This window comes from Capra hircus, chromosome 15 (assembly GCF_001704415.2).
Source record: "Capra hircus breed San Clemente chromosome 15, ASM170441v1, whole genome shotgun sequence".
Classification (NCBI taxonomy): Eukaryota; Metazoa; Chordata; class Mammalia; order Artiodactyla; family Bovidae; genus Capra; species Capra hircus.
The window spans coordinates 33698296-33708855 of record NC_030822.1 but is presented as its reverse complement, the minus strand read 5'-3'; the positions used below and the strand labels follow the sequence as shown (position 1 = coordinate 33708855).

Below are 10560 nucleotides of genomic sequence, written 5' to 3'. Positions count from 1 at the left end.
GTCTGACCAGGCATTTCAAAAGATTAAAATGGATGCTTCACCTTAGCTCAGGCACACTTTTTAAAAAAACTGATTAATTAATTTTTGGCTGTGCTGGGCCTTCGTGGCTGCTTGCAGGTTTTCTCTAGTTGCAGCAAACAGTGGTCACCCTCTTCGTTGTGGTGCATGAGTTTCTCAGAGGTGCCTTCTCTTGCTGCAGAGCATGGGCTCTAAGCACATGGCCTTCAGTCATTGCAGCATGAGGACTTCAGCAGTTGCAGATCGCGGGCTTTCTAGATCGTGGTGGTATACTGGCTTAGATGCTCTGAGGCATGCGGAATCTTTCCAGAACAGGGATTGAACCTGTGTTCCCTGCATTGGCAGAGCTTCCTCTCCACTGTACCACCAGGGAAGTCTAGGTCTTCTTTTATATTATAAAATAGAGGCATGTCAATTATTTTTCAAAATATGAGTCCATGTACATATTTGATTAGGGAGCATGCTTAACCAGAACCCCCTTCATAACAGCCCTCGCAATCATTTTACATCTTCATATCCTTGTCTTGATTCTGCCTCAATTGTGACAAAATATTTGCATTTAAGATTATCTGGGGAACACTGTATGATAAAACTCATAGTTATTATCTCTTTTAGGAACAGTTTATTGAGATATAAATTAAATATATTAAATCTCAGTATTTGTAGGTACACAATTCTGACCCTAAACAAATATGCATACTTTCACATAAACATCAGTAAGTTCAAATACATATTTTAATCACACCAAAAATGCCCCATGTGCTGCTTTGAGGAACCCATTCCCCCACAGACTCTTGGCTTTGGAAACCACTTCTTTCATTTCTGTCTCTACAGCTTTAGTGTTTTCAGAATATCATACAATGGAATTCTACAGTATATAGCTATTCTATTTTTCTTTCTTCACTTAGCATTACGCTCTTAAAATTCATCCATGTTGTTGCACATTTAGGAAATTCACTGATTTTTTTTCTCATACCCAATAACATTACAATATTAGCTACAAAATGATTTGTTGATTCATTCACCATTTGATAGACATTTGCATTGCTTTGAGTTGGGGCAGTTATGAATATTTGAGTAACAGGTATATCAGTGAATATGATTTGATTTGATTTGGTTAAATACCAGTGAGTAAGGATACTATTTCTGACATACCATGTTGCATTCTTATCATAGATATGTAAGAGTGAGAGGTGCTCCAAGTTCTTTTGAGATTTTACTTAAAAAGTAAATCTGAAAAAAAAAATAATAAAAAATAAAAAAATAAATAAAAAAAAGTAAATCTGAGCACTGCAAAGAGGTATCAGATTTAATTTGTGTCTCCTTAATGACTAACAACATTGAATATCTTTTCATATCTTATTTTCTCTTGGTACCTTTGCTACTGAGCAAAGGGCTAATAGAAGGCAATACTACAGTACCATCTGTTGAGGAAAGAGAATGCTTTATTGAGTGGTCAACCCCAAAGGAGACATGAGACAAGACTCCATCAGAAGTCAAACTTTCAGATTTAGGGGAGGGGGACAGGTATGCAGAAGTATTGGCTGAGCAAATTCTGATTGAAGGGCTCTGGGACATTGCATTTATGGTAAGGGTGGTAAAGGGGCTCTGGCCCAGAATCCTCCTGGACAATGGACCCTTTGCTGCTAGAAGTGTTTCCGTGTTCATATTCAGGCCATGTCCCAGTTCTTTGACTCCTTGCAGAAGAAATTTTGGTTCTACGTGTTTGAGGTCAAAATTTTCTCCTCTTGCTCATCCTATGGCTGCATGACGTAAGGTTTTACTCTGTTGAGTCAGAAAAACAAATCATCATCTTGTTAGAAACAGGATACGGCCAGCTTGGGGCTTGTTCTGCAGTTACATCTTTTCTTTGGTAAAGTTTTGTTTTTCTGTTAGTTTGTTTTTGCCATTTTATGGTATTTATTTTTAATTATTGATTTGTGACATTTTATTACACTGGGTTGGTCAAAATGTTCCTTCAGATTTTAAGTAAAAAGATACATTTTTTCATTTTCACCAAGAACTTTATTGAACAACGTATTTACTATTTTGTTCTACTACCTTCTGCCATTTTTCAGGCAACTTGATAATTCTACGTTCCGAAAATGTTTTATCTTTTTGAGTAAAGAGCTGTTCCAGGTGCCTTTTCTAGTTTCCCAGGATTTGAAATTATTATTTTTTTTCACAATGAGAATTTTGTAAAGACCAAAATAAATGGAAATCCAAAGTTGCAATGTCTGGTGAATATGAATGAATCATAACTACCACTGTTTGATTTTCTGGAAGGAGCTCATAATAGAGGACTCCCCTTCCAATTCCGCCACATACACAATTTTACCTTCTTTGGATGAAGACTGGCCTTTGGTGTGGTAGATGGTGGTTCATTTTGCTTGTTCCATGATATCTTCTCTTCTACATTATTGTACAATATCCGCTTTTCATCACCCATCACAAATTGTTTTAAAAATGGAACTTCCTTATGTTTAAGTAGAGAATCACATGCAGAAATATGGGCAAGAAGGTTTTCTCCACCTATGTGGAACCCAAACATCAAAGTGATGAACATAACCAAGCTAGAGCAAATAACTTTCTTTTTTCTTTTTTAAAATATTAATTTATTTATTTGGCTGGGTTGGGTCTTAGTTGTAACATATGGGATCTTCCTTGTGTTGCACAGATTCCCTAGCTTGTTGTGTGGGCTCCAGAGTGAGTGGGTTCAGTGGTTGTGGCTCTTGGATTTAGTTGCTCTGCAATATGTGGGGTCTTATTTCTCCAACTACCAATCAAATCCACGTCTCCTACATTGCAAGGTGGATTCTTAACCACTGGACCACCAGGGAAGTCCCCATTTTCTGTATTCTTAATAAACCAACTTTGCAAATAAGGGAAAGCATTCTAATTCATTAAAGTATGAAAAGTTTACTTAAAGACAAGTGTTCCTCATTTATAATAAAACAAATATTTTCATTATCAGGAACTAAATGCAAAGAAACTGGACCTTGCACACGTGAGATTTAACCTACTATTTATTACATCACAGAGATACCTAAACAAGTGACTCAAGAGTTATGGCTTTTGAACCACAGTAGGAAGGCAAATATAAATTAGATCCATAATTTGGTAACTGCACTAAGAGGGAACACTTTAAAAAAATTTATTTTTAATTGAAAGATAATTGCTTTACAGTATTGTGTTGGTTTCCACCAAACATCAATATGTATCAGCCATAGGTTAACCCATGTCTCCCCTCACCTAAATATCCCTCTCCCTTCCTCCTCATTACACCCCTCTAGCTGGTTACTGAGCCCCAGTTTGAGTAAGGGAACAGTTTTTTAAACACAGTTTCATGAGTGTTTTAGAAGAAGGTGGTCAGGTACAGATATTTGTAGGGGTTGGGAATCGAGGTCAAGATCTGAGATATTTCTTTTAATGTGGGAACTGAAAGGCACTGAATAAAGTTTATGGCATAACAGCTTAGACTTGGTGAATAGGATGTGCTCTGGATGTTAAAGGTCATCTTGATAAATTAATTAGCTGTTGTCTAAGTGATCTAAGCTGTTTTTCTTTCTTTCTTTCTTTTTTTAAGCTGTTCTTCTATGTGAGAAATTTATTATTTTCAACTAATTTTCACTCATCCAGAAAAGCATATTAAGTATTTGAATAAATTTATATTCAGGAATTCAATGAAATGAATGGTGATGTTATTTATTGCTTTACATCTATAGCTTTGGGGGCAAGAATTTTCTTGAACAAATAAGAAAGTTGACACAAGTATTCTAAGTTTGTAATCTGGATACAATCTATGTGGGTGTGGGTGTACTCAGTTCTGTTTATTATTTCACTGGTAGGAAAAAACGTTTTTACATTTAGTAGAGACAGAGATGGATGATATATGTTGTCTAGTCCAATTCCAAGATTTTGTATATTTTTAGTTCTCAACAGCTCCCAAGAGGTTAAACTTATTCATGAATTCTGTAATGCTATTTCATACAGTCATTGTTCACTGCAATGTCTCAAAAACAGTCATATTATTAAGACACTAAGACACACAAGTGTTCAATACGTATGGTGAACAATATATTCCTGAATTTGTAAGTATCAATATAAAATTTAATATCTTCTCTGTGCTAGGCCTTGATATATCTGATAAATAAGCAAAATAATAAAATATAGGAATAGAAATACTTCTTTTTTTGGAAGCGATCAAACTCTATAAATTTGAACATCTGATCAAAGAATTTGTCCTTGCATTTTAGGAAGAACTTATATGGGAAATCTCTGCCTTGTACCCAGTTTTTTTATTTAACTTACACTTTTTCCAAAGGTCATGGGTCTTTAACAACTTTGAGTGGAAAGGAAATTACTTACTTATATTACTCTAAGACATGAAGAAAATTTAATGAGTTAAGAGTTTATGAATATAATGTAAATTTCAATATGGCTACCTTTAATTAGACAAACAGCAACAAAAGTACCTTTAAAAATGGCAAGCTGTTCCTTCTTTTTGGATGATACACGTTTCTCAGCGGTTTTGATACTTTATTTTACATACGTTAGTGGCTTCAATTCCACAGTGTCAGGATGGCCATAAAAAGCCTCAGCTTGAGAAGAAGCAATGGAGACAGCTAATCAGCCTACATTTTCACTGATTTCCTTATAATTATTTCTTCTCCACAAAAGAGAAAAATAAATACTCTGCAATCAGGGAGGAGATACTTTACGAATAACATTCAGATCTACACCAATGATAACACTGATGTTATTTTAAAGTATATTTTGATAGAAGGGAAGAAATGCTCTGCATTGTAAATGACCTTTGAAACACAGACCGCCTACATATTTACTGTCTGATATAAGGTAAATAAATTAATTTATTTTAATTTTTATTTCTTCAAATATAGCAATAATTTGTTTGGTTGATGTGAGGAGAAAGGGTGACTTTGTATGTAAAAAAGTAAATGATGAAAATAGCTTTTAAATCCCTGGTGTGACTCATCATAAGGAGCGTCTACTGCTATAATTACAATATTCCTAGCTGAATCCATGAAAATTTAAACACCAATGTTGCTGAACTGTGGGTTTTGCTAGCCTAAAAGGTTATTTTTAAACAACATAACGAAACTCCCTTAACATTCAGTTGTGTGTTTCCGCTTATGAAAAATTAGTTGTGTGTATATGGATAGGGTGTGGAATAATGACAGGAAAGTATATATAGTTTATCATTTCGTAAGTCTAAGGCAATTTCTATATATATTCAATTTGGTTTCATATCTTAAAACATATGCTTTGGACTGTAGCCCACCAGGCTCCTCTGTCCATGGGATTTTTCAGGCAAGAATACTGGAGTGGGATGCCATTTTTCTCTTCCAGGGAATCTTCGCGACTCAGCGATAGAAACTGCATCTCCTGTATCTCCTGAATTGCACGCAGATTCTTTACTTGCCACGTTATTGGGGAAAAGACAATTGTTATTATTGGATACTAAAATAATGTTATTATTAAATTCAAGAAGCAAATTTTGTCAGATTAATGCAAAAGTTTCCAAATGTTCAGCTGAAATCTCAATACTGTTCTCATTGCAGAAGAAATAGGATATAAAATGCATCCATGAACTTCAATTTGACTTGTTGCTGTTGCTTAAGAGAAGGCAATGACACCCCACTCCAGTACTCTTGCCTAGAAAATCCCATGGATGGAGGAGCCTGGTGGGCTGCAGTCCACAGGGTCTCGAAGAGTCGGACACGACTGAGTGACTTCACTTTCGCTTTTCACTTTCGCTTTTCACTTTCATGCACTGGAGAAGGAAACGGCAACCCACTCCAGTGTTCTTGCCTTGAGAATCCCAGGAACGGGGGAGCCTGGTGGGCTGCCGTCTATTTGGTTACACAGAGTCGGACACGACTGAAGTGACATAGCAGCAGCAGCTGTTGCTTAGTTGCTAACTCCTGTCCAGCTCTTTGTAATCCCATGAACTCTAGCCCACGAGGCTTCTCTGGCCCTGGGATTTGCCAGGCAAGAATACAGGAGTGGGTTTTCATTTCCTTCTTTAAGAGATTTTCCTAACCCAGGGATCGAACCCATGTGTCCTCCATTGGCAGGTGGATTATTTACCAGTGAGCCACCAGAGAAGCCCCCTTAGCTTGAGTAGCACTATCTAATATGTTGGAGAAGGAAATGGCAACCCACTCCAGTATTCTTTCCTAGAGAGTCCTATGGAAAGAGGAGACTTGTGGGTTGCTGTCTATGGGGTTGCACAGAATCAGACATGACTGAGGCAACTTAATATGCATGCATGCATTGGAGAAGGAAATGGCAACCCACTCCAGTATTCTTGTCTGGAGAATCTCAGGGATGGAGGAGCCTGGTGGGCTGCCATCTATGAGGTCGCACAGAGTCAGACATGACTGAAGTGACTTAGCAGCAGCAGCAGCATCTAATATGTATCATGGCTGACAAAGGCAGTAAGAAATACCCTAGAATGATATACTATGGTAATTAAAATTACAGGTATGAATTTGCATAAAATAAAAAAAGTTATTTAAAGGGCATTATTTTGGCATATTACTTTAAAATGCCATTATATCAATTAAATGGCTTAGGTACAATAAGTATCAAGTGTATTTTTCTCATTTTTATTCAATACTAAATGAATAAAATTAATATTAATTTTGATTAATTTTTCAATATTAATCTGTGGAAATTAATGAAAACAAAGTCTCACTTTCTAGTCCAAAGCCTCAAATGCTCTCTATTGGGAAACATCATTTACTCTCATATTAGACACATATCAGGGCCAGCTTAAAAGAAGCAGTATTATAAGTAGTCAAATGCTCAGATAAAATTTTAACATCTGTGGAGGCAATGCATTTCATTTTAGGAAAGACATGCAGTTCTGGCATCAATAGCACCAGCTCCACATTCTCCACCTTCCAGGTGACAGGCTTACCTGGGCTGGAAGCTGTTCACATCTGAATCTCCTTACCTTTCTGTGCCGTGTTCTTGGTAACCCTGGTGGGCAATGTGACCATCATGACAGTTATCACTCTATGTGCCTGTGTACCTCTTCCTGGTCATGCTAGCTGCTTCTGATCTGGGTCTGTCCCTCTTCACCTTCCCCACAATGCTGAGGATCTTCTGGCTGGATGCTAGAGAACTCACCTTATATGCTTGCTTCACCCAAATGTCTTTTACTCACACTTTGCCGGATTTTGAGTCAGTTATCATACTGGCAATGGCCTTTGACCACTATGTGGCCATTTCTCATCCACTGCACTATTCTTCCATTCTCACCAGCAGTGTAATTGCGAGGATAAGTTTGGCCATTGTAGGGAGAGCCACGATGCCCAAGTACCCCTTCCTATCCTCTTGAGGAGGCTGTACTTGGGTCATTTTAATGTACTTTCTCATTCCTACTGCCTGCATTCTGATATTCTAAAGCTTTCTTGCTCCAGCACTAGGGTCAATAGCATTGTTGGACTCTTTATGGTGCTTTCCAACATGGGCATTGATTTTCTCCTTTCTTACCTGTTGATTCTGAAAACCACCCTGAGTGTTTTATCCCATGATTGCTACCTCAAAACTCTCAACACCTGTATTTCCCACCTCTCTACTGTAGCCCTCTTCTTCACACCTATGATCTGCTTGTCTATACTTTACCAATTTGGCCCAGGACTTTCTCAAACTTCTTTGTACTCATGGCCAACATGCATTTTCTCATTCCTCCTGTGATGAACCGCATCGTCTATGAGGAGAAAATCAAGCAGATCCAAGATAAAATCTTAAAACTCTTCATCAAAAAAAGACCTGAAGAATCCTGAGCCAAATTTATAACATGAATTTTGGAAAACAGGTACAAGTCAATAGTCACTATCCCAACTCTTCCAGCTGAAGTGACATTTCTTCATTGCTATATACATAAGGAGGCAAGTAAAAGGGCTGAATGTGTTTTATTTTCACAACTTACACCGGCCATGATTCTCCCTTTCAGCATCAGCCTTTGGTTTAATTTATCATGATAGTTTTCTGCACCCAATTACTTTATGAATTGATGATTACTTTCGTTTCAAATTTTGGAAGTTGTTTACAATTTTTTGTGTTTTTCTTCAGTCCTATAAAAGACACTTTTTTTTTCATTACCCCTTGTCCCATGTTTCTTTATCATTATCATATAACAGTTCCATTAAATACTTCAGTATTTCAATCCAGATTTTCTACACATGTAAAATTCTCTCTTTCTTGAATTTTCACTATTCATTATAATTAAGTTTAAGACATCTCATAAAGCAGCATTGATTGATTAGATCAGGTAAGTAGAAGCTTAGGATGTAGTGTAGTTATGTGAAGTGAAATTGGGAGGGTTAACTCTGGTGGGGACAAAATGGCAAGGTAAAATTAACACAAGAACTCAAATAACAGAAAATTGTTTCAAAATATTAATAAAGTCAATTATACAAAAATTTTAGTCTCTTTCTTTTTGATCAAAAACAACAAAAAAATTCTTGATTGTACAGTAAGATTTGTCACATTAGATGTGGCCTGATTATTTTCAAAATTGCATCGAGTATTAATTTATTATATGTATCTTTTAAAACTGCTTTAATGGAAGTTATCAGAAGTAATTTCAGGTTGGACTTTTGAAATTCTCTTTGTCTGCTATACTGATGCTAGATAACCAAGATAACCAAGATAAGAATTTGTCATCAGGTTCTACCTACAGTATAAGTAAAATTGGGAAAATTACTCTTTTCTTGCAATCCCCCAAATACCTTAAGATTTCAATGTTTGAGAGACAGTAAAATTCCTTAACACACAGGTTAGGAGAGAAACTCTGTATGTTGAGACACCTGCCAACTAATGTAAGATACCTTTGCAAACATTGGCTACCTAAAGTTCTTAAAAGCTTCTTTTCATATCTGATTAAATGAGAATTATTTCAAATATGATATTTTAGCAAGGGGGTGATTTCATTACCAATATTTCCAATTCAGTTCAGTTCAGTTCAGTCACTCAGTTGTGTCTGACTCTTTGTGACCCCATGAACCGCAGCATGACAGGCCTCCCTGTCCATCACCAACTCCCAGAATTCACCCAAACTCATGTCCATTGAGTTGGTGATGCCATCCAACCATCTCATCCTCTGTTGTCCCCTTCTCCTCCTGCCCTCAAACTTATATCATAGTAAATAAAAAAGAAGAAGCTGATGGAGGTGATGGAATTCCAGCTGAGCTATTTCAAATTCTAAAAGATGATGTTGTTAAAGTCCTATACTGTATACGTCAGCAAATTTGGAAAACTCAGCAGTGGGTACAGGACTGGAAAAGGTCAGTTTTCATTCCAATTCTAAAAAAAAGGCAATGCCAAAGAATTTTCAAACTCATTGCTCATGCTAGCAAGGTCATTTTCAAAATTCTCAAGCTAGGCTTCAACAGTACATGATCCGAGAACTTCCAGATATACAAGCTGGATTTAGAAAAAGCAGAGGAACTAAAGATCAAATTGCTAACATCTGTTGGATCATAGAAAAAAAAGGGAATTCCAGAAAAAAAAAATCTACTATTGTTTTATTGGCTACGCAAAAGCCTTGACAGTGTTCAGTTCAGTTCATTTAAGTTCTCAGTCGTGTCCGACTCTTTGTGACTCCATGAACCACAGCACGCCAGGCCTCCCTGGCCGTCACCAACTCCCGGAGTCCACTCAAACCCATGTCCTTTGAGTCGGTGATGCCATCCAACCATCTCATCCTCTGTCATCCCCTTCTCCTCCTGCCCTCAATCTTTCCCAGCATCAAGGTCTTTTCCTGTGAGTCAGCTCTTCCCATCAGGTGGCCAAAGTATTGGAGTTTCAGCTTCAAGATCAGTCCTACCAATGAACATCCAGGACTGATCTCCTTTAGGATGAACTGGTTGCAGTCCAAGGGACTCTCAAGAGTCTTTTCCAACAGTTCAAAAGCATCAATTCTTCAGCACTCAGCTTTCTTTATAGTCCAACTCTCACATCCATATGTGACCACTGGAAAAACCATACCTTTGACTAGACAGACCTTTGTTGACAAAGTAACATCTCTGCTTTTTAATATGCTGTCTAGGTTGGTCATAACTTTCCTTCCAAGGAGTAAGCATCTTTTAATTTCATGGCTGCAATCACCATCTGCAGTGATTTTGGAGCCCAGAAAAATCAAGTCAGCCACTGTTTTCCACTGTTTCCCCATCTATTTGCCATGAAGTGATGGGACCAGATGCCATGATCTTCATTTTCTGAATGTTGAGATTTAAGCCAATGTTTTCACTCTTCTTTTTCAATTTTATCAAGAGGCTCTTTAGTTCCTCTTCACTTTCTTCCATAGGGTGGTGTCATCTGCATATCTAAGATTATTGATATTTCTGCCAGCAGTCTTGATTTCCTCCAGCTTGTGCTTCCTCCAGCCCAGTGTTTTTCATGATGTACTCTGCATATAAGTTAAATAAGCAGGGTGACAATTTACAGCCTTGACGTACTCCTTTCCCTATTTGGAACCAGTCTATTGTTCCATGTCCAGTTCTAACT

General features: G+C 37.2%; 1 pseudogene; it reads left to right on the top strand.

The window, feature by feature from the left end:
• LOC102186233 lies at nucleotides 203–7835 on the top strand (annotated as a pseudogene).